This window comes from Mirounga angustirostris, unplaced genomic scaffold, assembly GCF_029215605.1.
Source record: "Mirounga angustirostris isolate CCGP_5_RB_7025 unplaced genomic scaffold, mMirAng1.0.hap1 SCAF_3, whole genome shotgun sequence".
NCBI lineage: Eukaryota > Metazoa > Chordata > Mammalia > Carnivora > Phocidae > Mirounga > Mirounga angustirostris.
The window spans coordinates 101,576,045-101,600,219 of record NW_026991711.1 but is presented as its reverse complement, the minus strand read 5'-3'; the positions used below and the strand labels follow the sequence as shown (position 1 = coordinate 101,600,219).

At 44.6% G+C, this 24,175-nt stretch overlaps 1 protein-coding gene across 7 annotated transcripts in view; it reads right to left on the bottom strand.

Moving 5' to 3' along the window:
- Positions 1 to 24,175, bottom strand: part of MGAT5 (alpha-1,6-mannosylglycoprotein 6-beta-N-acetylglucosaminyltransferase) — a 336,998-nt gene that overhangs the window by 219,057 nt on the left and 93,766 nt on the right. The window lies entirely within an intron of this gene.

Sequence of the window (24,175 nt, the reverse complement as noted above, 5' to 3'; positions counted from 1 at the left end):
CACTGCTTTCCCTACCTGGCTGGCCCTCTGCAGATCACGCGGATCATCCAAACCCAGCCTGCTCCCCAAGCCCCAGCTCCGCTCACACCGGCTCCAGACAGCTTTCCCTACTGCTGCGGCTTATGATGGCCCTCACTAGTCCACAGTTTAAAACACCTGTCTGTCTATATAGATTGTCTGCCAGTTTCTGTGTGGGATCCCGTGACATCCTATAAGGGAGCCCCCTGCCCCCCACCACCACGTACATTCTCAGAGAAAGACGTCGGCCCCAGGGATACAACGAACCACCTGTTGACCAAGCAACGTGTCCTGCAGGCACTAGAGCTCTTTATCGGGCCCTTCCAAACGAGGGCTCCGTGAGCAGCACCTGCACCTCTTTCTTTCCTCCACTCATTCTATAGTATATACTGAGTCCATGCTGCCATCGGGCCCTGGAGACTCAACAAACAGCCCCTCGTGGGGCTGATGCTTTAAAGCCACCTCTCCGACTGGGGGCCGCCCCTGGGTCCTTAGGAAGTGGCTATGCTTCCTGTTCAATAATCCACACCAGTGAGTCAACTGTACCCCAGGGCCAAAGGGATTTTCCCAGGGCAAGTAAACTAGATGCTATACTAAAAATGACAGTCAGTGGGCAATTTTCTTTTACTACTTTAGGGGAGAACCCCAAATGCATACAGGAATTACCTGTTAACTTTCAGACAGGAAACTTCACTCCACTTCGTCATTTAACCCCCTGAAGCAGCTGCTCAAGGCTGCAAGGTTGAAGCAAGGGCAGGGCCAGGTCCAAGGGCCTCAGCAGAAGGTGGCACGCTTCTCTGCCTTGGCCTTGGGGGCAGTCAGAACCACCCACAGATGGCACATCTGAGTGGCAAGAAGATGTCGAGAAACCCAGCCAAGCTTAAGTTCTACCAGCTCAGAGACTTACAAATTTGGAGTGAAAAGCCCTCATTCTAAGTTCAGAGAATGGTTCTGATGACGGAGGGCCCAGATTTTAAGTAACCACAGAACTGCCAGGAATATTCTTTTCTCCCATGGAATCTACGGTGTGAAACAGCAGCAGCTATCTCAGCATACCCACAGCTCACACGGAGAACTGAATTAGAACTCATCTCTACAATTTCTAGTAACAGAATTTTAAAAGACTTTTTAAAACCATTACCTGGGACACGCCCCTAAATCCCACAGTAATAGCATGGGGGGCGGGGGGCACAACAGGACAGCAATCCTTACCAGAAGGTGCTTAATGATCAGAAGGGACTTAAGGATCATCATCAGTGATGGCCCCAAAATTCATCAAAAGGCTGCAGAACAACAGTAATCAAAAAGCGGTGGATCTGGCTAAGACTCTGCCTGCGTCCAGACTTAGCTGGATCCTCTTGCAAAGTGGAGCCGATAGGCACAAAAACACAGTCTCTCTCAGAAGGCCTTGTTGCCCACCAGAGCAATGCTAGCCTGAGCCACGACGCCATCTGTCCTCCAGGAAGAAGTCTGCACCAAGTCTGTCGGTGATGAGCTAAGCTTCTAGGCCCACTGCTGCCACTAACCACTCTCATCCGCACCTCCTCTATTCCTGTACTTCCTAAAAGAGCAGCATTCACTTCCCTCCTCCCCATTCACTCCTCAACACAAGAAAACCTGGCATCCCCCTTTCCAGAACTGATCGAAGATCTTTGGCACGGAAATGTGTCAGTTCTCTTAATTTAAAAAGTAAAAGTGTATGAAAAGATGCACAACATCATTAGCCATTAGGGAAATGCAAATTAAAACCACAGTGAGATAACAGTTCATACCCACCCGGATGGCTATACTCAACAAGAGCTCAGAACCAGTGCTGGTGAGGATGTATAGAAATTGGAACCTTTATATACTGGCGGGTGGGAATGTACAACGATGTAGCTGGTGTGGAAAATAGTCTGGTGGTTCCTCAAATGGTTAACCACAGAGTTACCATGTGACCCAGGCAATGCCTCTCCTGAAATCCTCCCCAGAGAAATGAAAGCCTATGTCCACACAAAAACTTGTACACAAATGGTCATAGCAACCTTTCTCATAATGGACAAATAAAAAGCCCAAACAACTCAAATGTCCATCAACTGACGGAGGGATCAAAAAAAAAACACATAAAATGGCATACTAATAAACCAACGGGAATAAATTGGGTTCTGATATGTGCTCCAACATGGTCGTTCCCTAAAAACGTTATGCGAAGTGAAAAAAGGCAGGCACAGAAAACTACATGTTGTATCATTCTATTTGTATGCACTATCTGGAGGACACAAATCTATAGACGCAGAAAGTACAACAGTCGTCGTTCTGGGCTTGTGAAAACGGGAATTGGGAGGTGACAACCCAGCACACCGAAAATGTTCCAAAATTAATTGTGATGGATGCACAATTCTGTGGATATATTAAAAACACTGAATTACACACTTTATATGAGAGAATTATAGGATATATGAATCGTATCTCAATAAAGCTCTTACTGAAAAAAGAAAAAAAGAGAGCAAGCCCACCTCCAAAGTTGGGGGTATGAGGAGACAGGCAGATGAGCCTCAGGGGCCCCTGCAGCCCCCGCAAGGACCCACCCCTTCCCCTCTTCCCCACAGCCCAGCCAAGGCCGGGCTGTCCCGTGACTAAGGGCTAACCACAGGCCTACTAACCAAAGGAAATTACATGGAGAAATCTGCCACCAGCTACCAGACATGGCTGCTTTTAAGAGCTCCCCATCCACCTCACAGGCCCTTCAAGGCAAGGCCTGCTTTGCCTGCCAGATGCCAACGTCTCAAACCATCTAAGAACACACAGAACAATAGCCCAGCTCCAGGGGAGATGGAGCAAACAAGCAATTCCTGCAGCTGCCTATCCAACATCCTTGGAGGGACCCATTTCTTACATCAGGAGCATTCTCTTCAGACGATGAGTGAAGCTGGAAACTCCTGTCCCTTCAGGAGCAACACCAGTCCCAACCAGAGATGTCACCTTTTCCTGCAGCCCCACAGGCCAATCCCCTTACAGCTTGCTGGCCCAACAGTTACATGGGACAGCTGTGCTAGAACAGTCATTCACACACCTCGTCTGACCACTTGAAGTGTGTCCTATCTATCCATAACCAGCAGCTATGGGCCAAACTTTTGCCTCATCTTGTGCAGTAACATTCAAGAAACCCTAAGTCAGCTGTGCTCCTCCACGTTGCTTTGGGAAATCCCACCCATATCTCATAACTGAACCCCACCTTCTGCATACAGCCTCCCATGGCTCCCTCATCTGAAGACAGAGCATCCTCCCTGGAACACTCACAGTTTGTGCTTCTTCTGAAGGGCTTCTTACCTACTACTCTATAGGATAATCCTTCCTTTCATCTCTCCTATAGGGGGCGTAAGCGTCCCAAAGACGGGAAATGCCAGGAATGGCCACGCCTTGCCCACAGTGGATGGTCATTAAGTGTCTGCCAGATGGAAGCGCAGGATGGCGGAAATGAGATGAAGAAACACAAATGAGCAATGATCCCCAAGACCTCCTTCTGGTGTGAACCAGAGAGAACCCTGGCACTCCGAGTCTGTATTTGTCCCTTACCTGTCAAAAGGTTTTGCCCTAAGATCTTGTCACACAGCAGTGGAAAATCACTGTGCCCTTGAGGAGATGGGGTTCAACTACAGAGGATACGGTGGCAGTTAGGTATGAGGAGAAAAGAAAAAAAAAAAAACAACTGACCAAATTCCCAGAAGGGGCAGTGACTGTGGGAATGAAAAGGTATCTAAGGCAAGAGATGGGAAGGCAAACAAGCAGTGGCGGGTGGTGGCGGGACCCTCGGGGGAGGCTGCTGGTGTTATCACTGGTCAACCAAGAGGATCCCAGGAAGACACCAGAAGGGGTAGTGAGGAAGAACTGAACCAACACTTGCTCCCAGGCCTGGAGATCTGGGATCTCCAGCTTGCTCCACCCACTGGCACTGTGTGACCCTAGACAAGCGCGTCTGTCTCGCTGTCCGTATGTCTGGTGTGGGGAAAGTTGGAGCAGCACAGAGCACTGTCAGAGCTGGATGAGCAGGGGCTGAAGGATCTGGGTTCCTGGTTTTCAAACCGTGTCTCAAAGGACTTCAGGGTTCCGGGAGAGGTTTCTAGCTCTGAGGTTCGTCAGATGCTTTCATTTGAATTTTGTTTGTCTTCGCTCAAAATAGCTTCTTTTAAAAAAATCCGTTAGAAAAATTTTTACACTGTCGAGATTCAGAACAAAACTTTGCTAGCTACTTCTGTATGCATGGAGTCTGAACTTGGAATTTCTATGCTATTTGGTCAGGAAATGAATGCTTGGCAGTGGTCTCATTTGCTTATTCTAGAAAATTCAGGGCCACATACCTACTCATATAAAATTATATATGACAGAGAACTGACAGCGTAATTAAATGGCTGATGAGGGCCAGTCTGAAACTGTAAGTTTCAGAGGCTTCTTGTCTGACTTATTATAAGCAGTAACAAGCGTCTTTAGAGGGTGTTAATGATTTAACTCTGAAACAATTTCCTACTACTTCTCAGTTTGCATTAAGATCAATGTTGAGTGTTTGGGTAACTGTTTTTAAGTTTGGACTGTAAGTCTAATGCCATGTTCCATCAACCTTCAGGGGTTGGCAGAAACAAAGATAGGAAGAAAAATATACATTGATGGCATTACTGGTGTTAAGGAAGAGAGATGGTCTGGGGGGGGACATTCTTGCTCTAAATAGGGAGGTCTCATGTTGTTAAAAGAAGAAGCAGAGGAGGACGGAAGGAAAGCAAAGCAGATTTTTCCTCCAAAGTCAGTCCAAAGTCCTGGGAAGTTGCTCTGGGGCTGTTCACTCCCCTGGTATCACCATCTTGAAACCTGCTGCTGCCCACTCAGCAGCAGCCCCAAATCTGAAGTGGGAATCCTTGACAGTTGTGATAACCACTGAGCTCGCCTCCCATCCTAGGGAGGAGCAAAGGAGCTCAGGAACCAACTAAGGTGCTGGTGCAAACAGGTACAAACAGGAGTCTTTCCTCCCCACTTTGGTGGCTTGGTCCTCTGACGCATTCTAGTCCAACACATTCTCAGTGAAACCAGCCTGCTCCCTTTAGACCTCACTAAACAAGTCTGATTTTGAGTCACTAACTGAAAAATACCCACTAAAACAACACACTTTTAGGATACTTGGAGAAGCTTTTTTAATGTCTGGGTTGTTGCGGTGTGTGTGTGTTTGTTTAAGTCTTGGTTTTAAATGGCCAGTCCCTTTTACTTTTTTTTTTTAATTCCATTTTCTTTTTTTTTTTTTAATTTTTTTTTTTTTTATTTATTTGCGAGAGAGAGAATGAGAGACAGAGAGCATGAGAGGGAGGAGGGTCAGAGGGAGAAGCAGACTCCCTGCCGAGCAGGGAGCCCGAAGCGGGACTCGATTCCGGGACTCCAGGATCATGACCTGAGCCGAAGGCAGTTGCTTAACCAACTGAGCCACCCAGGCGCCCTCCCTTTTACTTTTGAAGCCATCAAACCAAGACAGCCCTGTGCCCAGAATTCTCACCTTATTATGCTCCACCTGCATTCTTAGTGTGGGCAGGGAAAGGAAAACGTCCAACCGCACCCATTGGAAGTAGGTTTTTGCCTGGCAGTTACAACCGCCCGCCGAGTGTAGTTCAGGGCTCCATATCTGGCATCAACAGTGAAATAAATTTTTAAATACAGTAATAAAGCTACTGACTTTGTGTCCAGAACAGGCCCTCCTTACTGTCAGCCCTATACTAGCTGGCCCCAACTCCCACTCCCTCCTGTACCTCTGGCCACTTCACATATAGCCATCTCCACCAGGGGGAGCCCTGGGGAAGGGAAACAGCTGGAAACAAACATTTGAGGGTCTTAGTCTCCTTGAGCCTCTAGGGTGTGCACAATACTGGCAGGTGGACCAAGTGGAAGGGGGACAAGGGAGAAAGAAGGAAGCTGTCGCTGCTGGGTCAGGTAAGATCTTCACGTGCTCTGTAAGTTTCATTCACCAAGCCCACAGGTTATTCACAGTTGACAGAATTTCCCAACCACAAAAAATGAAACCACAGCAAGTCCAAGAATTCTGAAAACATCTATTAAACCAAAGCAAAAAGCATAACGCCCTGGAAAATGAAATAAGTTCCTTTAATCCAGGGATTTCTCAATCCTTGGCATAACTGACATTTGGGGCCAGATAATTCTTTTGTTATGGGCCACTGTCCTGCACATTGTAGGATGTTCTCTGAACTTCCACCACTAGATGCCATTAGAACCTTCCACTCCCAACTGTGACCATCAAAAATGTCTCCTGACATTGCCAAATGTTCCCTAGAGGTAAAAAGCACCCTGGTTTAGAACCACTGCCTTAACCAATTATCAGGATCTTACCCACTCAGTAGGAAGAGACTCAGAGAAGGTCAACCAAGAGGATGAGGTTGCACAGCAAGGAGAAGCAAACCAAAGTAAATTCAGAAATCAATTACCAGCTCTGAGAATGAGCAGGCACAGACCCTGTGCTAAGGCTGAAGGTCACAGGGAGAAGAGAGGGGGGCTGATTCCTGATGCTGTCCCAAGCTGACTGACAGATGAGTCTCATTTTCTTTCACATCCTTCAGTGCCAACACTATCTTGAAACCAGCTGAGAAGCTCATTCCTAGGCTGGCTGTGCCCCCCATTTACTAATTAGTATATGGCATTGGGGCTCTGCTCACAAAGATCTATAAATCAACAGGCACAGGGAAGAAGTCTTTGAGAAGACAAAAACTGGACGATACTACATCAGTCTTTAAAAACAGCAGGACTGTCATCTGGCTTCTAGCCCAAGAAACCAGGAGCACACATTATGACAGGTTGATAATGACTAAGAAGAAAAAAAGGACTGGTCTGTGGAAAGATCACACTGTGTAAATTTCTTAGGTAGGTCTCCTCAATGTTAAAAGAAAATGCTCAAAAGATTCGCTTTCACTCAAAGCCCAAGGACAGTAAAGCTACAAAGAATTTTATGGTAAGTACACAACAAACTTTTTTCTGAGAATCAGACTTCTGGCAATTTCTTTTATCTAGAAAACACCCATGAATGCCAACAGGCCCAAAATGGCACCAGTAATTAAAGAAAAAAAAAGTCAAAAATACCATCAAAATCATTTTCAAAAAGTGGAGCAATGCCTTCAAGAAAAAAGTTCATTATTCAGTAAGTGCTCCCTGAAGCCTAGAAACGAATTACCCCACCCCAGGACCCTTGTTCTCCAGCTGGAGGGACATGGGCTGGGTGCTGGCCTGCCCATGAGCGTTCCAGCTGCATCATCTGAAGAAATGGGACTGCCCTCCAAGCACTTGACTTGATGAAGACCACCAGGTCAAATTTTTATTTTTTAAACTAGCTGATGAGTAAGAAGGTGCCGACACATGCACTTGGGTGAACACACACAATCTCAAGTGGCCAGTCTTATACAATTTAAGCCTTAAAATGAATTTCCCATTGCTTCTAAAATGGGCTACAGTAAATCCACATGGAGCACAGAGCCCCAAGCTTTGGCAGATCCAGGTCAGAAATGCTCCAGGACTGGATTTTCTTAGGGAAAAACTCAACCATCTGATGCTGGTTGATAAGCTGACTTATCCCCCAATTATCAAACTAAGATCAACTCTCCTAAGTACATCAAGTATCTTGGGTCAATCCGACTGCAACCTGATCACAAGCCCTCAGATTATACAAATGATGAATTAACTCAAGCTAAAATGAAGCCTCTCAGGAAGAGTTTCCTGCCCTCCAAGTTAAAGACTGCCTAAACCAGGGACTCTCAGTCCTGACTGACTTTGTAATCACCTGGGCTCCTTTTTAAAAAATACAGACGCCCAGGTCTCACCTCCATCTGAGATGTGGCCTAAGCAGGAGTATTATTTTTAAGCTGCCTCGGTGATTTTAATACCCAGCCAGACATAAGAACTATTACATCCTTGTAAAGATGCTCCTTTTACCAACTCTATGGTTCCTATCCAGTGGGACCCAAAATGTGATCTATTCCAGTATTTCAAAAGATAAACCCTCTGCTCTCTACAAATGCAGATCCACTGGCTTGCTATACAATCTTCTGCAGGGTACACTGGTTTTCTCCTTAAAGAACTGCAAGCTCGTCTTCCCAGGCCAATGAACAAGGAACCCTGCCCAAGAAGGCAGCCTTTTAGGAAGAGCTAGCTCACTATAGAGCCCTGTTAGATCATGGAAGGACTTACTGAGAATAATACTGGACTGTTAGGGCTTTTATTAACTCTCCTTGGCCTTTGGCTCCAAAGAGGAGAAATTATTTGAGACTGTCCACCAATGCTTCTAGTAATCAGCGCCTCTATTAACCTTGCTACTCATAATCCGGTCTGTGGACCTGTAGCACTGAGAGGACTGTAGTTAGAAATGCAAAATCTGAGGCCCAACTCCAGACTGAACGAATCAGAGCTGGTGTTTATAACAAGATTTCCAGGTATTTGTTTGCACATTAAAAAGTCTAGCAGACATTGCTCTAGTTATCTCATCTGGGATAGTAAGAATGGGGGTCAGACACTAATTTTCGATGAGGGATGACACAGAATATGACACAATTTCCCCTTTTTATGAGGTACACAGAACTCAGTGATTTGATAGGACTTCTGAACAAACTAGATGCAGGTCACTAAGACCAGCTGTCTTACAGACACTCCTAGTACTGTAGGATACGTCCAGCTGAGGTAACCGTATATACGCACACAGCTTAGTTTTCTCACTGTGAACTACGAGTGCGTAGAAGACAACCAGTCTTTCTAGTGGTGAGTCTTGATCCATTATGCTAAAATCAAAGACACAATTTGGAAACAGGTCTTCCAACTTGTAACTCTGATAGAGCAAATGACTCCATACAGCAAGTCACCCCAGGGAGCTTCTCCACCTAGAGTTGGCACTGCTCAAATTTGACATCACTGGGGCTGAGTTCTTGTGTTAGAACTGCTGAGGTGCTCATTTTAGAACACCCACTTACCAGTCACTATGGCTTTCCCAGCTGACTTCCAAATGAATAGCCTCCAAATGAGGTAACCATATTCCTAAAGTGCCTTAATTTGGCCTAAGAGGATCTCGACCAATACTGAGTTTCTGGAAATGCCTTGAGATCGGGTATTTTCCGGGGCACATACTGACTTTCTAGCCACTGAAAGCCTTGCAAAGCTTTGCTGAAAGAAACTATATTTGAAGGATGACTTAAGGGATACACAATCCATTCACTGTTCTAGACTGACTTTGCTCAACCTTTTGTGACAAATGATCTCTTTTAACATTCTCTCTCCCCCTCACACTCCCTCCCTCCCTCTCTCTCTCACACACACGCCTTAGAACTTGTTAATCATCTCCTAATTCTTACATATACATATATATATATATATATGACCAAGATGGAACATTAAAATAAAATCACATTTCATTTTTGTGAAGTTTCTGAAGTTCACTCATTTTGAGATCTTTGCTAATGTTCAAAATTAATAATGACAAATGACCTTTTGTCCATTTAGACTGTAACAGCATAGCATTTAATTTAATCTGTATGAGCAAAGTGTGGTTTGTGTATACAATCAATTCCAGAAGTACATCCTTATTAGTATACATGTGGTGTGGGAACCAACGTAGATTCAAGACCAGATAACAATTGAGTTAACAGCCCTGGCATCAACACGGACAAGAAACTGCCCCATGTTTGGATTTCTTACATCTGAATTTAAAAACAACCCAATGGTTTATAAAGGGAGGATTCTTTACTTCCTCTGGACATGTTTTCCTACAGAATGTGTGCTCCTTTTTGCAGAAGAAACCACAAAGGGGACTATTCCTGCCCCCGCATCAGAGCACTCGTAGGCCTCCTGGGGGAGGAAGGACAGCATCTAAGCTTGTGTGGTGGTTGTGGGGGAAGGGGGGGGCTGCTGGGTTTCTTGCCCCAGGGCTTGGGGAAGGGCACTCTCACTCTCTTCCTGCCCCCGTGGGTTATAAGGACAGGGCTTCCCTACCCAGCAGAGCCCACCCCTGGCTGCCAGCCCCTACCTATGCAGACGTGTGGATTCCACCTAGGGCAGACAGGAAAGTTTTGCATCCAAGACACATCTTCCAACCCTGCTTTACTCTAACGGAGTTGGCACTGCACCTTAATCCTTGTCTGGCTTCTTCTCTTGCCTCTGGTTCAGAACCCAGAAGGGAGGAAGGGTGTGATTAACTGGCAACTCCAAACCCCCTTAAGTGTATTTTTATATTTTTTCCTGTTTTGTTTCTAAATATCAGGGTAAGACAGGTGGTTTCCGGCAGCTATTTGAAAGCATTTCTCCTAACAACACATTGCAGGTGTATGAATTTCTAATCCTAATAAATTAAAAGATGAAATGACTAGAACAGTCATAATATTTTCTCTTTCTAAATATTGATTTTTAAGAAATACTGTAAGATATGCCAAAAGAATTCTGATCAGATGAATGCAACTTTTGGCGAGCGGGAAGATAATCTGGAGGAAAAAACGGCAGAATTATCAGCTCAATGCTCAATCATTTATACTTTGACCTGAATGTTCCTAATGCATCCTGCCTTTAACCAACAGTCCATTAGGGATATAAATAAACATTTTTTTTTATTGTAACATATCATCTCAAAAACCTCATGGCCTACCAGTGCAGAACACTTTCGTGAATGCCACTAACCACGATCTTAGCTCTTAATAAATGCTGGTAGGCTTTCAGGTTCGTCCACTTAAAAAGGGATCAGAGATTGTATATGTAAATATATGTTTTATTTAATGGCCTTCAAAAATAAAGAAAGGTAAAACAGACATCACTGCTGTTTGGAATGAAAGCTCAGGCAGGATACCCTCAAGAATCCCCAGGGCATGAGAACTACCAGATATGAACTGCTGGCTTTGGAGATTTCTAATACCTGGATTCGGCCTGACCCTGACCACATGTCTTGGAAATAAGTCTTCAAAGCAATGCATATTTGACCTAAAATAGAAAGCAGTTAAAAAAAAAAAAAAAGTGGGGCAGTAAAACCTATCGCTGGGTTTACTATAAACCTGGCAAAGGTTTTGCTAATTACACTTAATGCATTCAGGAGGGCCTAGAGGAGAAAGTTCTCATCTAAACAGAAAGAATACTCATCCGGGCATCTAAAAAACTAGTCAGATTTTACTCGATGACACAGTGAAATGTAACTGGCATGGCTTCCCTCTTCACGAGAGCTGCTAGGAAAAGCTCAGAGCCAAAATCACTGTCCCCTTCCAGGAGGTAAACTGGTTATCTATTTTGTGTTTAAACCTCATTCCTGACTCTTACTTTCCTACTCTCCTTTTCTCCTGGCCTCATTTTTTCTTCCTGACTAAATTTTACATGTATTTTATCTTCCTGTATTATTTGTTAATTCTTTTTGGAACATATCATGATAATAAGTAATTAAACAAAAAAGAACAAGACAGCAGTAGTAGGTAGAATACTGACCACACCCTCATCCCCAAAAATCTGTTGCATTACATGGCCGAGGGGAATCAAGGGTGCAGATGGGAGTGAGGTTGCTAACCAAGCCAACCTTAATGCAGGGAGATGATCTTGGACTATCCTGGTGGGTTCCATGTAATCAGGGGGCCCTTGAAAGTAGAAAAGAGAAGCAGAGGGGAGGTCTCTCCTCAGGAAGTCTTAGACTATTTACTAAGTCTTTTGTATAAAACCAAGGACCCTGATTTAACCAGTCCGGTCATTTTGGTTTCTCCAGCTAACCTCTGGTTCTACTCCAGTAGTAAGAGATTAGGAACCTTAGAAGGAGGGAGGCTCTCTAAGGAAGACAAGTGCACAAAAGGTAGCCGTAGGAAAAGACAGGCATTGAGCACCAGTGAGCAGAGGGGCAGGGGTATCTCAGGAGGGCCTGGGGGCACCGCCATGCTTACGGTTCCCACCAAAGCTGAATTTTGTAATAATGACACAGCATCACTCATTAACAGGATGTAAGACAGAGTTTGGAAGGCTTCTAGAAAAACTCCTACAGCTGAGCTCCCCATCTACAGATATGTGAGGCACGGAGGACAAGGTGCGAAGGGAGGGAAGACTGGATGGGAAGATGGAATCAGATGTCCCCTACGAGTCACGTATGCTGACCACGGGGCTTCCCCTCTGGACCCTGGCAGTCACCAAACTCTCCGCTCCTTGAAGGTGGGACTGTCCTAACCACCACGGCAGTACCGCCCTAACACATCCTCTCAGCCTACGGGGTAGGTGCTACAACTGCCCCCATTCACAGTGGGGGAAACTGAGGCATGAACTTCTCAGTCTATTCAGGTCAACCCAGCTACCAAGTAGTAGAGCTATTATTCTAGTTGCCCAGCTTCTTAACCAGCACTCTAGGATGCCTTAGTACCTGTCAGAGACATCTAGAAGGTACCCAAACTTACAAAAGAAATAAACGGAGCAACCCTGAAAAAAACCCAAAGGGACTAAGTCACTTGATCGGGCATCTAAAAATAAGCACTTAATAAATATGAGCTGCTTTCCATCGCGGGTTAGGCTTTGCCCGCATTTCTTCAAGGAAACCCTGTATGCTAGCTACTTCCCAATGAGAAGCTGGGAAGGTATACAATCACCTGGACATTAAAAAAACAAAAAACAAAAAAACCACAGCCCTGTGTAGAGGCCTCCCTTATCCTCCTCTCCAAATTCTGTTTTTAATCATTCTGGGTCAGGCTTCTATGGGGCGATTTTAAAAGAAAACAACTTCCCAGATGATCCTGCAAACACCCCCTCATTTCCTGCCCCCAGCCCAGCCAGCGAAGCAACCCTCCCACGAGGCGTCTTGGCTCTCGTGACAGGGAAGAACCCAGAATGGATGGAATATTGGAATCTCACAGTGTGGACCTAAAAATATAAGGAACAACAAATAAAATTAGGGCAGTGAGCAAAACAATTGTGCTACCAGAGCCAGCCAGGCAGGTACAGAGCAAGAGCACACACACACACACACACACACACACACACACTCTCTCTCTCTCTCTCTCTCTCTCTCTCTCTCTCTCTCCTGGGTCCTGCATACCTCAGAGAAAACACTGAAGGTTCAAGAGGTGGTTCCTGCCCTTGGAGACAACCCCCTGGTCCCCCAACATTCACCCAGGCAGCAGAGAATGCTGCTGATGGGGATGCCACCCAGGGCTCACCACCGGTGGGGACCAAAAACCCAGGGACTGGAGAGAAGCCCCAGGAGGTTTCCTGGGACCTGGGACCTGAATTGGGGTTCTTTCTTCCTTATCCCTCATTTTTAGAACTCCAACTAATGCCAGGCCCCAGGGCAGACATCGGTGGACAGAAGGTGAGCAGGATGAAGTTCTTAACTGGCAAGCTTAAGGAAAGGTACAGGGCGCTCAAGATACCCAGTTTGGGGGCGCCTGGGTGGCTCAGATGGTTAAGCGTCTGCCTTCGGCTCAGGTCATAATCCCAGGGTCCTGGGATCGAGCCCCGCATTGGGCTCCTGGCTCAGTGGGGAGTCTGCTTCTCCCTCTCCTTCTGCCTCTCTCACTGCTCATGCTCTCTCTATCTCTGTGTCTCAAATGAATAAATAAAATCTTTAAAAAAAAAAAAAAAAGAGAGATACCCAGTTTATCTGCAGTTACGGACCTGGGGAGAATCGCTCTGAACGGGAGGGAGGTAACCACGATGCAGAGTTCCAGGACCCTGGGCAGCGCTTGGAACCCGTCACCTAACATTTCAAAGCTTCGTTTCATCTGTCTTTAAAATGAGACAGCAGAAATAGGGGCTAAGTCCCTACCAGTTTAAGTATCAAATGAGAGGCCCTGATTTTGATTTGCTAGCTCTTTGAATTTTTTAATAATTCAAGGTGACCAGAATATGATCCTGGAAGGGGGGGGGGCAACAGATTACAGAAACTGATTTACAGTGAGAGAATTATAGATGAATGAAGCCATTATGCAAACAGAAAACCACCGACGTTCATTTTAACTGTGCCCCCTCCATTTTATCCCTTGTCTCAAATACGCTAAATTCATGTCACTTGCCTCTCATAACCACTAGATTTATAAGCCCATTAAAAAAATTTTATAATCACCCCATGCAAAAAAACTATGGTCATTATTATAATGATTTAAATGCCTACAGCACTACAGCAGCGTCTGGGGGGAGTTTATTAATACCTTAGCAGAATGTGCCATGAATATACCACTGGGATATCTACTTTTTAAAAGTTCCCTGATTTTTCCCAGTGAGTTCCATGAACATTTAACTCACACTTTGCCTGCCCCAATTAGCCCCCTCCCTGAAATTACAATTCAATTGGGCTGGAAAGGCCAGGAAACCATTATAATTTTAAGCATACCCCAAAATCCTAAGGTACAGCCAGGGTTGAGAACTGAGCTAAAGTGTCCACCTTACCAGACAGATAAAGTAATCAGGGAGAAAAGAGGGGGAACAAGCCTGAGGAGGATCGGGTGTTGGAGGAAGGGGGCAGTGATGAACCAGAGACCACATGCCCCGCCTCGCATCTCCAGCTACTGGATAACTTAAGGGAAGACCACCTGGGGTGGCCACATTGTCCAGTCTTTTCAGAGAATCCAGAAACCCAGAGTTGTGGGTCAGATCTATGTTTGTAAATGGTGGCACTAATTTAGGGTGTTTTTTTGTTTGTTTGTTAAATTCTGCGTGGGCCAAAGTTCGAAGTGTTTAGAGTCTTGCTCACCTGTTCAGTCCACATCATTACAAGTGTCTGTTTATCCTAATCATCTAACCCTTCTTAACTGTCTCAAAAGCAGCCAGTATTGTTCTTAATCAAATACCAATTTCTGATCATCACTATTAAGGGCTTCAGAGCACTAGCTTTTATAGCCCACATGCTCCACCCAATACAACTTGTGAATGAGTCACGCCTAAGTGCCAATCCTAAGAAACTGGAAAGATGACTGGTCCTAAGTCATCTAGGGAGAGATGCAGGTCCCAGTATTCTGAAAGTCTAAGTGACTTGCCCTGGGCCACCAAAGATTGCTGGAAGTAAGGGTGACCAGCCTTGTGAGTTTGCACTGGAAATCCTCCCCAGGGGAAACCTTCCCATCACAGGCAGAGTGGGATGGTCCATCACCCTAGATGAAGGACAGAGCCACACTGCTCTCCCTTGTGCATGCACCCCCATCCCCCATAATCTGGTAATTCTTGATATGTATACACATTTTGGTTTCACACTTTGTTCCCTGGTAAGATCCAAACTCCTTGAATGAGGAGATTCAAGTCCTTCTGCAAATATTTGCAGACTTAGTATTTGTTGGGAAAAGTCCTTATAGTCCCTCGGTCAATAAAGATGCCTGCTGGCGTTGTTCTTGGAAAATAGAGGCATTGCTGCTCTGGGGAATCTCTCTGAAGAACCTTAAGGTCTTGCCCACTCACCCAAGTCTCCTTCTCAGCCCCCAATAACTGCTTCACCACTTCACCAAGACAAAGCAGGAGAAAGACAAAGAAATGAATCAGATGAGTAACTTTCAGCCAGCTGCTTCCTTCTCTCCTTGGGCCATGAAGTCTCCTTCCTCCTCTAATAAGGTCATTACCCATCATCAAGGGACATGGCATCTAGTGTGTTCCCCATTCTCCACTTCAGAGATACACCTCAGAAGGCAGCTCCTCAGCCATGAAAGAAGCTGGCCTTGGTGATCCTCTCTCGGAAGCCTGCTTCAGAATTACTCGAGGGGGACAGCTGAACCTGGAGTGTGTTGCACGGATGGAGGCCGACTGAAGTGGTACAAAGACTTGAGAATTAGATCGATTCAGATCTCAGCATTGGAATGACTTGGCCCTGTGCGTCTTTGGGGAGTTACAAAAACAGAGATCCTGTCTACTTTGCAGAGGGTCCAGTCCAGTGCCCAGCCCTTGAGGAGAGGTGGGTGTTCCTGAAGAAGTCTTGTCACTCCTCTAAGGAGCCCCAAAGGCCTCTGTGCATCAGGTCGGAGAAGTCACCCTACTGCCTGATTTTAAAACCTACTATCTGCCTTCTCTGACCCAGTTTTATTCTGAAGCAGACAGTGGTTTTCCTATTGCTCTTTATTTCCCTTTCTCAGAAGACGCAAGCCCATCTGTGTGAAACACAAAAAATGCAGGCAAGTGTCAGCAAAATGTCACCACAGCTGACACAAAGGATTCTTCTATCTTGTCCATCAGTTTTGATGAGGAGGCTGAGCTGAACTCAAGTCACCAGAACGGATTCTCGGTATTGGTAAAGAGGGCTACTTCAAAGAATCTCCTGGGTTAGCACCTACAAGTATGAAATCCGCTGAATTCATTATAACCCATAATAATACTCCATCTCTCACAGCAAAACTCCATTTTATGATTCACTGCATAGAGCCATACGCTGGGAGATGCTGTGTTTTAGAATTATGACCAAAACAAGACCAAAAAAAACAATAAAATAAGCCCTGTGCCCTGATGTTTTACAATCTAAACAAGATAAAACAAAGCAAGATTTACACATGCCTGGGAAACAATTCACAATGACATAATTTTAAGCTAACCGCATCTGAGATTCAAGAAGAATAAATGTATTATTCTTCTAGCATAAAACCTGTTGCGGCAGTTCGACTTTTCACACAAGAAAGTTATGACCTTAGGTCACTAGATAGAATTACACTGCTCAAATTTATTCTTGGCAAGCTCTTTGGGCTATAATCCACTTTATAAGGATAAACAAGTGGTGCCTGTCAAAATCTCACACACACACTGCCACCACTCCCAGAATCAAGTCTGTCCATGCCGTTCCTCAAGTAAAATGGGTCCCAACGAAGTCAAGAAATAATCCAATAGTTCACGTAACAGGAAGTGCTACATTTTAACCTGGCAAGAGAAAGAGGCATTGAACTGCATTACTTAGGACTGTAGTCTACTTAACAGTACTATCTCCATGTCCACTTCCTGGTTTTAAGATTGTACTAGAGGATGTAAGATGACCCCACTGGCGGAAGCTGGGTTCATGGGACACTCTGTCCTCTTTTTACAACTTCTCATGAAATAATTACTTCAAAATAAAAGCTTTTAAAAAAGAATTACTGCCTATATAGGGGAAGATTTTTCATGACACAGAAGCCCAAACCCCTTTCCCCGTGCTTCCCCCCTTCTGCTTATGGATCCAGCATGGGACCTACTCCTAAATATTTTGAAAAGAGTCTCCCTCCAGATGATTCTGAAAAACCTCCCCTGTTCAATGAGAACCACTACCCCCAAAAACGTAAGTCACTGGAGACTTTTAAGAATGGAGAGAAGTCCATATTTGATCTTGGCTGTTGTGTAGAGAATTTGAAGATGCTTTGGCTGGAGCTCAGGAGCCCAGGGAAGCAAATGAGTCAGATAAAGCCCTCAGCAGGGTACTGGCAGTCATACGAGGTAGACACCAGGAGCCAGAAACATTTAAGAGCTCAAATCAGCAGGACAATGGGCTTTGGCCAGTGGAGGGGTTGGGAGAGGAGGAGGCTTGGATGACCACGAGACTTAAGCTTGAGCAGCTGAAGGAAAGTATTGTGTCACTCACCAAGACAGGACAAGGGAGGAGCCAGTCTGTGAGGGAGGATGAAGAGACATGCCTGAAGGTTCTACAGGGCGACAGTACTCTATGATCCACTGCTGACCGAACAGTCTTCTTCCTCAAGTGGAGAAATCCCCCCTTCCTCGTGTGACTGGACATAAAGAACCTGAAGATGCCCAACTTTGCACAGCAAGGGAGAAGAGCAGCCGCTGCTCTGTCGCACCAGCCCCTTGACCCTTGTCAGTTCATTCTCACGTCCAATCACATATCCAGTCACCTGACCCCACAGAGCTCCAGCTAGAAAAAGGCGACCCAACTGAGGAGCCTCCACAGGATCTAGAGGCTCTTAGATTCTAGCATTCCTGTAAAAGGAACTAAATGCCACAGGGAGTCAGACTTAAAAAAGAATTTTTTTTCCAATATTGAACACCCTACAACAAATGTTTTCACATTTTTTTCTTACCAGTAGGAGTTCAGGTTATTGGGGAACAGGAAGAAGGTCCTATACAAACACTTCCCAGGCAGGCTGCCACAGCTCAAGTTCCACTTAGACATGCATTTCTTGGGGGTGCTCAGTGGCTCTGTCAGTTAAGTGTCCGACTTTTGATTTTTGGCTCGGGTCATGATCTCAGGGATTCTCTCTCTTTCCTTCTCCCACTGTCCCTCCCTCTGCTCACGCATGCGCACTCTCTCTCTCTCTCTCAAAAAAAAAAAAAAAGGCATTTCTTTGAGGAAGAGAATTAAAACTCCAGGAAACCCTTCAACAAAAGAACATTCCTAGAATCAACTACCAAGAAGTAGAAGGGAACTGAGAAATAACAACTCCCTACTGCCTTCTCTAGAAGGTTACCTTCTACAAGGTGACTGTGATCAGAGATTAGCCTCTTCACCATGTTCCCCATTTTCACCCCAATCTTCATAGATAGGAAGGGCATTTTCAAATGAAACACTGCCTCAAGCCCTAAACACACAGGGTCCCTCCCTTTGCCAAATCCTAGAGCACTCGGTATCTCTCTTATGACCTTTATTAAATGTCTGTGCCATAGTTACTTTTGTATTTGTCTTATTTCCCTGATTATGTTATTGGTGATGCTATGTAAGTACTATTTCTTGAGCACTTGCTATGCGCCAGCTAGGTGCTTCATGTAAATCTTAATTAATCCTCACAGCCAATGTAGTACCCATTTCACAAATGAGGAACGCAAGACTGAGACACTACTACAGTGCACAGCCCCTACCCTCTGTGCTAACCCAGGCGGCCTCTTCTGGTAAGCCCTAGTTAACGCCACATTACATGTTATGTGTGAGGTTTTTGTCCCCACAGCATCTAACACAAAAGTTCTTTCCTACAACCCTCGAGAGGCCAGCATACTCTTTAGGTCGATGATCCTATTTACCAGATCCCAGTGTTCCCAGGGGGACTTGAGTCTTGCCAGGTACTGGCACTGTCACCTCCCTTAGTCTGGACTCCTTACTTCTATAACTTCTCTATCATCTTCATCATCATCATATAGTGCCTACTAAAGCTAGGTACAGCTTTCAGGCTTCACAAATATTAACCTGGCTTATCTTCTCAATGATCCTTTAAGGTCAACACTATTACCCTGTCTTACAGGTGAGGAAATGGAGATGCAGCAAGCTTAAGTAGCCTGCCCTAGACCATTCAGTTAATAAGTGGTTGACCTGGAGTGTGACCAAAACTGAGTTAAGCTTTCTGAAAACCATAGTAATCGTTGGCTCTCATTATTCAACCTCCCTCCTCACTATACCCCAGTGGAAAAAAATCAACATGGCTTTATTTATCACTGGGCTTGTCATTAAGCCAGGTTTCTCCATTCTAGGTTGGTATAACTGATTATTTTGAAGCTACGCGCAAGACTTCCCATTTATTCCCAATACATTTCATATTGTTGCTGTGGTCCACTGTTCTAGGCCATTGGTTTTCTTTGGTTTCTGTCGATCAAAACTCTAGGTGTCATTTTTGCCTCTGCATCACTTGTAACTTAGACAATTTTAAATTTAGATTCCTTCAGCAGCCACTATCACAAGATCCTGAGAGAAAAAGATTTTCTCTAATGTTTTCAATAAAACATTGAACACCCAAGTAGTGGTAGAAAAACTGGAAAAGTAACAGTTCAGATAAACCACCAGTTCTCCAAGCTGCACCCCATGGAGGTTGAAGAGGGTGGGAAGAACACCCATCAAGAAATCATGCAACTGTTCATTTCACTTTGCAATCATCTCCCCTGAAAGAATGGTATCCCCAATTAAAAAGGAGAGTTCTATATGAGAGGACATCAAAAAAGAAAGTCTAGGGAGATTTTCTGACATGAGGACAAGATCTGTACATTCATGCACAAGCGGCATTTACCGCCCACCACGGAGGAATGTGGTTTATTTGATGATTATCTTTTTTTTTTTTTGGTAACGGCTTTACGGAGATATAATTTACATACCATACAACTCACCCGTTCAAAGGGTACAGTTCACCAGTTTTTAGTATATTCAAAGAACTGTGCAATTATCACAACAGTTTTAGAACATTTCCATCACCCCCAAAGAAACCCCACACCCTTTAGTTATCACCCCCTAATCCTCCATCCTCATCCCAAGCCACAGGCAATCACTAGCCTACTACTATCTGACTCTAAATGTGCCTATTGTGGACATTTCATACAAATGGAATCACAGAACACGTGGTCTTTTGTGACTGGCTTCTCTCACTTAGCATCATGTTTTTAAAGGTAGCATGGATCGGTACCTCATTCTATTTATAACCAAATAATATTCCACTGTACAGATAGATCACATTTTGTTTATTCATCAATTGGTGGCTACTATGAATAAAGACACTATATCAACATTCACAGCCAACTTTTCGTATAGACATATTTTCATTTCTCTTTTTATACCTACGAGGAGAACTGCTAGGTCATAAGGTAACTCCAAGTATAACCAGAGGCTGCACCACTCTGCATTCCCACCAGTGGTGTAGGAAGGTTCTCCTTTCTCCACACCCTCACCAACACTTGTTATTAGATCTCTTTTTGGTCACAGTCATCCTCGTGGGTGTAAAGTGGTATCTCGCTCTGGTGTTGATTTTCACACCCCCAATGACTAATGATGGTGAGTAGCTTTTCATGCGCTAATTATTTGTGTTTCTTTTGGGGGAATTATCTATTTGGATTATTTGCCCATTTTTTAATTGGGTTGCTTTTTATTGAGTTGTAAGAGTTCTTAATATATTCTTAATTCAAGTTCCTTATCAGATACGTAACTTGCAAATATTTTCTCCCACTCTATGGGCATGAGTCTTATCTTCCCTTTTCAAAACCTGATTGTAATACTTTTTCTTTATTTGTTCTTTATAAATAAAATGATTTTATTTATTCATTTCTGTCCAGTTATAAAACATTAAAAATGCATTTAAATTAGTTTTCTAGCAATTCTTATCACCATTTTCTGTGGTTTTTTTTTTAAGATTTTATTTATTTATTTGACAGAGAGAGACACAGCGAGAGCAGGAACATAAGCAGGGGGAGTGGGAGAGGGAGAAGCAGGCTTCCCATGGAGCAGGGAGCCCGATGCGGGGCTTGATTCCAGGTCCCTGGGATCATGACCTGAGCCGAAGGCAGACTGAGCCACCCAGGGACCACTATCTTTGGTATTTTTTAAAAATGTAAGCGGGCACCTCTCATGAGCTCCTTAATACATCATACTGTCATAAGACTCTTTTTAAAGATTAACAAGTCAGGAAATGACAGATGTTGGCAGGGATGCGGAGAAAGGGGAACCCTCCTACACTGTTGGTGGGAATGCAAGCTGGTGCAGCCACTCTGGAAAACAGTATGGAGGTTCTTCAAAAAGTTGAAAATTGAGCTACCATATGATCCAGCAATTGAACTACTGGGTATTTACCCCCAAAGATACAAATGTAGGAATCCGAAGGGGTACATGCACCCCAATGTTTATAGCAGCAATGTCCACAATAGCCAAACTGCGGAAAGAGCCAAGATGTCCGTCGACAGATGAATGGATAAAGAAGAGATGGTACATATGTATACAATGGAATATTATGCAGCCATCAAAAAGAATGAAATCTTGCCATTTGCAACGATGTGGGTGGAACTGGAGGGTAGTATGCTGAGTGAATAAGTCAATCAGAGAAAGACATGTATCATATGACCTCACTGATATGAGGAATTCTTAGTCTCAGGAAACAAACTGAGGGTTGCTGGAGTGGTGGGGGGTGGGAGGGATGGGATGGCTGGGTGATAAGATATTGGGGAGGGTATTTGCTATGGTGAGCGCTGTGAATTGTGCAAGACTGTTGAATCACAGATCTGTACCTCTGAAGCAAATAATACATTATATGTTAAAAAAAAAGAAGAAGATAGCAGGAGGGGAAGAATGAAGGGGGGGAATCAGAGGGGGAGATGAACCATGAGAGACGATGGGCTCTGGAAAACAAACTGAGGGTTCTAGACGGGAGGGGGGTGGGAGGATGGGTTAGCCTGGTGATGGGTATTAAAGAGGGCACGTTCTGCATAGAGCACTGGGTGTTATACGCAAACAATGAATCATGGAACACCACATCAAAAACTAATAATGCAATGTATGGTGATTAACATAACATAATAAAAAAAAGATTCTTTTTAAAGATAAAACCTGACTCTTACAAATATAAAATTAACATCCGTCAAAGATTTTCTTTAGCACATTGTTTGAAAGGGAACCAGAAGGGTATTACAACAGATTCAAAAGAGAATACAAAGAACACACACATATGTAGGCAATCAGGAAAGTTGAAATAAATTTGTTCATATAAAACCGGTTTCTTGGGCGGAGGGATCAAGAGTACCTCCACTGCACAAAATTAATTTGCATTTCTATGAACGAGAATCATTTCCATTACTATCACTTGCCAAATAGCTCCTTTTCTATAACTTGCCAAACTAAAAACAGTTCAAAGAAAATGAAAGGCACAGATAACCCAAAAGGATGCACTAGATACTATGTAATCTTTTTTGCCTATTTCAGAGTCTTTCACAATTTTTCCTAACAATACTTTTTTTTTTCCAGGTGTGTTGTACCAGAGTCCAATCAGGCGATGGAAATCACACAGTAACTGAATAAGAAAACTGAATGTGGAAATCTTAATATGTAACGATTATGAACTCCAACCTGGGACTGGGGTGACAAGAGACTGACTAGCAAGAAGTAATGCAAGAACTCTAAGGCATATCGGAGGACCAGCTACTACACCGGCATGAGATAGAACACATGAGGAGGAGGCACCCACCCCAGGGTGGAGATCCTAATTTTGTAAGAAAGGGTACAGCTATGACTTGCTATATGACACAGAAGCCACTACGGTGCCAGTTGGCCAAATCTGAAAAGGCATCCTCTAGGGTACCAAAGAAAGCTGTTTGCAAAGTATTATCTCAATGGAGGTGCTCTGCTACAAAATCGCCCAAGGGCATGGCAGGGGAAGCTGCTGGCCACTAGGTGCTCTTGGAGGTCACATGCCACTAGAACAGGCCACTGGAGAAGACACATCCTCTGGAAGAGCCCTCCCAGAGAGCAGAATGAGGTAAGAAAACCCTTTCCCCACTGCAATGCTTCTCCAGCGCCCTCTATGGGCCAAGTTTAGCATTGTACCAGTTGCAAAGGAAAAAGATTTAAGGGGCCCAGATCAAGTTTCACAGAGCCAACAAGAGGGACGATGTTGAGAGGCCACAAATCAATAATGACACATTTTTCAAATGCAGTTGGAAATGGCAGATGTCTATCTGGGGGGGAAAGGCACTTGTGTATTACCCTCTGGCTGGATGACTTCAGGTAGCTTTCACCACAAGTGAAAACGAGGATTCTAACTGGGGGCCTTCTTTACCCTGCAATCAGCCAAGGGCTGACCCTGTAATACTAAGACTCCTTCTCAACTTCCCTTCAAAGGAACACCCTTTTATCTTCCACTTCACTCCTCTTCTTTCCCTACCCTCCTAAAAACAAACACACAATCACACACACACGCACGCACTGTAACAGCAGGGCTACTGCTGGGACTGATCCCACACTAATTCTGTGCCATTCTCATTACTATGCCCTGAAAGAGTGACTAAAATATCCCCGACCTTTCCTCTTTCATCAGAAAGATTACTCTCGCTGTATAAATCCTTCCAATTTTGTGCTGTTATTCTCACTTGGAAATCACCGCCATGAGACTGGTATTTTCTGGATCCATTTCTTCCCTGCCTTGAGCCTTTAAGCCAGGCTGGGCTTCATCTCTCTAATGGGTGGCAGGTGAGTGAAAGTCAATGACGGGGGAGGGGGGGCCTGCTAGTCTAGGTAAAAAGAAACATGGCTCCCTTCTACCTGTGACGCTCCATGGCCATTTCCAAGATAAGCTGTCAGCACCAGCAGCTGCCACTCCAGAGCACATGGACTGACCAAAGAACATGCAGTTCCCACCCATCGTGAACCAAAACAGTCTGAGGCCACATGAGATGCTGCAGACAATCATAGCTAGAGAGGATCCTAGAGCAAGCCAAGAGCCTTGTCTTGTTGAGGAAACGCCCCCTGCCCCGTTCACCCCCAGAAACCCTGCAGTGAAATTCAAAGGTAAAGAGGTGTTATGGTTGAGCTTTT